The 5575-nt window shown below is 44.4% G+C and overlaps 1 non-coding gene and 1 pseudogene across 1 annotated transcript; one reads left to right on the plus strand and one right to left on the minus strand.

The window, feature by feature from the left end:
- Positions 1 to 1793: 1793 nt before the first annotated feature.
- The window catches only part of LOC100966553, a 75657-nt pseudogene continuing 71875 nt past the window's right edge, over positions 1794 to 5575 (minus strand).
- On the plus strand, positions 3781 to 3887 carry LOC111723960. Its single transcript, XR_002772361.1, has one exon. It is a non-coding gene; the product is annotated as a U6 spliceosomal RNA (small nuclear RNA).

Here is a 5575-nt window from a genome sequence, read left to right on the forward strand (position 1 = left end):
CGGCACTGATAACCTTGATTAGTACAGACTGCTGGCCGCCTGCTGAATTGGTAATGAGACACCACACCCTGTAGGCTGGCTGGTCTGATCACCCATGCCCAGTGGTGGAAGCGACCATCTTACATGCTCGGGTAGCAGCATTGAGCATTGGACTGATGGGAGGGGAAAGTCAGCTAAATGCTTGGAGCATAAAGTGGGGAGCTGAAAATTGTGGGGAGCACCATAAAATACAACTGTGTTCAAGGAGATGATGTGGGAGGCAAGGTGCATAGTCAGAGCAAAGCAGTTAAATAACCAATGTGCATACCTTAATTTAAAAATCATTTATTGCTTAAAAATGTCACCCATCATCAGCCTTTAGCAAGTTGTAATCTTTCTGCTGGTGGAGGGAGGGGTCTTTCCCTGAGGTTGATGGCCACTGACTGATGAGGGGGTGGTTGCTGAAGGCTGCAGCAATTCCCTTGAAACAAGACAGCAGTGAAGTTTGCCACCTCAACTGACTCTTCCTTTCATAAAAGATTTCTCAGTAGCATGTAATGCTGTTGATAAACCACAGTAGTAAAACTTCCTTCAAAATTGGAGTCACCTCTCAAAGCCACTGCTTTATCTGCTAAGTTTATGTAAAATTCTAAATCCTTTATTATCATTTTAACAATGTTCACAGCCTTTTCACCAAAAGTCGATTTCATCTCAAGAAACCACTTTATTTGCTCCTCCCTAAGAAGCAACTCCTCACACATTGGAAGTTCTAGCGTGAAATTGTAGCAATTCACTCGAAGCTCAGGCTCCACTTCTGATTCTAGTCCTCTTCCTGTTCTCACCACATCTGCAGTTACTTCCTCCGCTTGAGTCTTAAACCCCTCAACGGCACCATGAGGGTCGGAATCAGCTCCTTCCAAACTCCTTGACCTCTGCCCACAACCATGACTATTCTTCATGACATCTAGAGGGGTGAATCATTTCCAGAAGGCTTTCAATTTACTCTGCCCAGATCCATCAGAGAAAGCACTTTCTATGGCAGCTGTAACTGTATGAAATGTGTTTCTTAAATAGTAGCATTTGAAATTTGAGGCTACTCCTTGATCCATAGGCTTCAGAATAGATACTATGTTAGCATGGAAATGACATTAATCTCCTTGTATATTTTCATCAGAGACCTTGGGTGACCCGTTGCACTGTCAGTGAGCAGTAATACATGAAAAGAATCTTTTTTCCTGAGCAGTAGCTTTCAATAGTGGGCTTAAAATATTCTGTAAACCGTGCTGTAAACACAGATGTGCTGTGATCCAGGCTTTGTTGTTCCACTTATAGAGGACAGGCAGAGTAGATTTAGCATGCTTCTTTTTTTTTAGGATATAAAAGTACAAGTTTATTTTATTTTAGAGAGAGGGAAGAGAGTAGGGGTAAAGAGATACTTGAGGGAGAGAATAGAGAGCAGACAGCAGGGAGTGGGAAATGGAAAGATGGGGGGGGCAACGGAGAGAGAGAATGGCGCGGCAGCCCAAAGAAAGAAAGGACGAATGCTGGAAAAGGAAGATTTCCAGGATGGTACGCGAGCACTGTCTCCAACCTAAAGTCACCAGCTGCATTAGCCTCTAACAAGAGAATCAGCCCAAGCTTTGAAGCCAGACACTGACTTCTCCTCTCTAGCTATGAAAGTCCCAAGGGCATCTTCTTCCAATGGAAGGCGATCGCATCCACAGTTGGGCTTTCTCTTCATTCATGAACACATGCTTTTATTATTTCATTTCATTTCATTATTAACTGTGAATATACTTTAGTCATTTTTGTTTTCACTCAAAACTCTGGGAATCAAAATTAACATCCTTGCCCGAGAGCTTCTTATAGACACCAGAAAAGGTTTCAGCCTTGTGCTCCATGTGGTTCTGCTGGGCCTTGACCAAGTGCACCTTTAAAAGCCGACTGCTGTCCAGCTTCACACAGACTCTCCTGCCCAGAATTTCCTCTGAAGATCAAGTCCCCAAGGATCGCATGGTGCACAGCTGTCAGAGTGTGGTTCCTGGGACGCTTTTGCTTATTCTTTGTATGGCTTTTTCAAGTTGGCTTAGGCAGAATTCTCCTCTGGGCAATGAAGGCAATGTGCTTCCCACGGAACTTTTTTCTTCAATTCACATACTAACTGGACTTGAATTTTCTGGAAAGATTTTACTTGAGGAATGGGAACAAAGATTATGATAGCTTTCCGACCACTACCAACTTCAGTTTCCTTGGCTGCCATTATATTCAGCTCCCAGAGCTGAGCTTTGAGGTCCAAGTTCATCTCCAGCTCCAGCAGGGCCTGGGAAATGCTGACTTGAACTCATCTGGCTTCTCACCATTGGGCTTCACAACCTTGGCACTGGAGCTGAACGTGGCCTCCTCCTTGCTGAGTGCTGGCTGAGGAAGGGGGCCCAAGTCTCAACACATGCTTTTAGAAAAATGGCACCAATAGACTTTCTTGATGTAGGGTTTCCACAAGTGTTCAATTTATTAAAAAATGCAATTTCTTTGAAGTACATCAAAGGAAAGCACAATAAAATGAGGTATGCCTTACAGTGCATCTTATAAGGGTACATGTGAAATTTACTAGGCATGGAATATAAATGTCTAAACACAATAACTAAGAAAATGCCGTGAAGGCTCTGTTAACCAGTTGATGAAAATATTTTAAATTGTATATAAAACGAGTACATTGTAGCCCATGATTACATTAATGTATACAGCTATGATTTAATAAAATTTTTTTTAAAAAATGAGGTATGCCAATACCTCCTGAATGACCCACCTGACGCTCTTTTACAATTTATTTATCTATTTTTTTGGTAAGTAGGGGTACACTCTTAATGATGAAAGTATAGTACAATAAATACATAAACCAGTAACACAGTCAAGTACTACATGCTCTGCACACTGTACACGACCGGCAGCGCAGTAGCTGTCACCACACACACAGTAATGTGCTGCATCACAATGACAGCTGTGACAGAATAGATGACAGCATAGGCAACGGGGATATTTCAGCTCCATTGTAATCAGCCCGTCGTTGACCAAAATGTCATTACATGGCATAGGACTATATTTATTATCTGTAGAAATGAGACTATTTGAGGTTAATTAGGGCTATTTCCCTATTGCTTTTTTTTGAACTGTAGAAATCTAAATTAACTAATATTCTTGTAAGCCTTTTTCACAGATATTTTCTCCTAAAAATCTAGTAAGAAAGTATAGTTATTATTCCTATGATACAAATAGGGAACCTATATTTTCGTGTAAGATAAAACTGGAACGTGAACTTGAATTTCCTTACTCTAAATCCCTTGTTGCCTTTTGTTTCTTTGAGGCATTTAAAACAACAGTAAGTTCATTTTATTGAATGTCTATTCCTGGAAAGCAAGTTGGTAGCAGGTAATCTATTTTTAAAATAAAGAAATAGAGCCTGAGCTAGAGTGAAGCCTCCTCTCTACCAAAAATAGAAAAACTATCCAGGCATTATGGTAGGGCATTGTGGAGTCCCAGGTAGTTGGGAGGCTGAGGCAAGAAAATCACTTGAGCCCAAGAGTTTGAAGTTGGACTAAAAAAATTACTGGTAGTAAAATATTTTATTTTCTTCCAATTTTGAATTTTAAAAATAAAATGTTGTTAGAAACAAGTTGAAAAGTAGGAATGAAGTGACATATTCACAGATAGTCTAAAAAGAATTGGTTTTTCCTTGAGATGTGCCTTGCTTTCTTCATTGTTAATGCAAAAAAACAAAGAAGCAAATGAAAATATATTTGTTCTGTGCTCGCTTCAGCAGCATATATACTAAAATTGGAGTGATACAGAGAAGATTAGCATGGCCCCTGGGCAAGGATGACACCCAAATTTGTGAAGTGTTCCATATTTTTCAGCCCTACTATGAAGCCAATGTATAGCTTTCATATTAAAGCTATAACCCTTGCTAGAGCCGCGAGCCTCCCGCTGGCGGTTGGTGGCCGGAGAGGAGTTCCCCTGCTCTGGGCAGCCACAGAAGTACTTGCTAGAGCCTTGCACACCCCTGCGGGTGGTGGCGGACAACTCCCCCACTCTGGGAGGGCCCAGAACTGCTTGCTAGAGCCACGTACCCCACAGGCGGCAGAGTAGATCCCTGCTCCTGGGCTCTGGGCAGGCGCAAAACTGCTTGCCAGAGCTGCACACTTCCTGCTGGTAGCAGGTGGCAGCAGAGGACTTACCCTGCTCCGGGTAGGCGCAGAATCACTTGCTAGAGCCCTGCGCACCCCTGCAGGTGGCAGTGGACAAGTCCCTCACTCTGGGAGGGCCCAGAACTGCTTGCTAGGGCCATGCATCCCACAGGTGGCCGAGGAGATCCCCACTTCAGGGCTCTGGGTGGGCCCAGAACTGCTTGCTAGTGCCACGGGTGTCCCACGGGCAGTGGTGAAGAAGTCCTCCATTCCAGGCAGACCCCAAACAGCCTTATAGAGACACTCACACCCCACGGGGGCCAGCAGAGGAGTTCCCTGCTCCAGGCACCTGTGCTGGGTGGGCCCAGAATTGCTTGCTAGAGCCACACGCACCCTGTAGGAGGCGGTGGAGGAGTCTAGCACTCTGAGTGGGCCAAGAACTGTTTGTTAGAGCCACGTGTGTCCCACAGACGGAGGTGGAGGAGTTCCCCACTCCGGGATCCCAGGCTGGGAGGGAATAGATCGGCTTGCTAGTGCCGCACGCGTCCAACAGGCCATGGTGAAGGAGTCCTCCACTCCCCCCAGCAACTCTGGTGGGGCCGAACTAAGACTGATCTGGTTGCTTGCGTACCCTACACTACCGCTGCCATTCCCCCACCCCCTGGCTGCTCCAGGGTGCTGAACTAGGACTGATCCAGCTACTGCTGGTCTCCTGCCCCCTGGTTGCCCCAGTAGGCTGAACGATGTTTAATCCGGCCACGCACACTCCCGTGCAGCTGCTGCCGTTCCACTGCACCCCAGTTGCCCCAGCACCTGAGAACTGGGAGTAGACAACAGACACGCTCTGCCTGTCTCGCTGGGCAACCAGAAGAGGCCACCAACTGAACAGTTCTGATAAGGCCTCCAAACAAGGTAAACTCAGAATGGGGCAGAATCAGCGGAAAAACTCTGGCAACTCGAATAACCAGAATAGATCAACTCCCCCAAGGAAAAATGGGGCAGACGTAATTGAAGACCCCATCCACAAACAAATGGCTGAAATGTCAGAAATCAAGTTCAGAACGTGGATAGCAAATAAGATTAACAGAATGGAAGAAAGGAAGGAAGTAGAAGTTCAAAAAATGATTCAAAAATCTCTCAAGAAATTATTCAAAACATTTCTCAAGAAATTATTCAAAAGATATCCCAAGAAATCATTCAAAAGATGTATCAAGAACTCAACAATTTCAAAGATAAAATGATCAAAGATTTTGAAACACTGAGACAAGAGGTTGCAGCCCTCAAGGATCTGAAAGACACAGTGGAATCCCTCCGTAACAGAGTGGAACACGCAGAAGAAAGGATCTCTGATTCTGAAGACAAAGCTTTTGAAGAAGCCCAGGAATGAAAAGATCAAAAGAAATGGAGAGTAAAAA

The sequence above is a fragment of the Otolemur garnettii genome, unplaced genomic scaffold (genome assembly GCF_000181295.1).
Source record: "Otolemur garnettii isolate 467f Iridium unplaced genomic scaffold, OtoGar3 scaffold00017, whole genome shotgun sequence".
Lineage (NCBI taxonomy): Eukaryota > Metazoa > Chordata > Mammalia > Primates > Galagidae > Otolemur > Otolemur garnettii.